Here is a 318-nt window from a genome sequence, read left to right as displayed (position 1 = left end):
GAGGGCTGGACAATAATGCGGGGGGCGGGGGGTGGGTAAGAAGATCTGGGTGAAAAAAGTGGGGTGCGGCAGGGAGCAGGATGAGCGAGGGGACACTGAGGAGAAAACTCGGGGAGCTGGGCCTGGGGAAACCGGGGGAGGCGGGGCGAGTAGGAAGGAAACTGATGAGAAAAGGACCCAAGCCACCGGGGACCAGGGATTGGGGAGACAGAAGCGCGGCCTGAGGAGAGAAGGGGGGCCGGCGGGGGACCCCGCGGGAGAAGGGGCTGCCCTGAGGCTGGAGAACCGAGGAGCCCGCAGAGGCGGGGGAGCCCAGGG

This window comes from Myotis brandtii, unplaced genomic scaffold (assembly GCF_000412655.1).
Source record: "Myotis brandtii unplaced genomic scaffold, ASM41265v1 scaffold181, whole genome shotgun sequence".
Lineage (NCBI taxonomy): Eukaryota > Metazoa > Chordata > Mammalia > Chiroptera > Vespertilionidae > Myotis > Myotis brandtii.
This window is presented reverse-complemented; position numbering follows the sequence as displayed.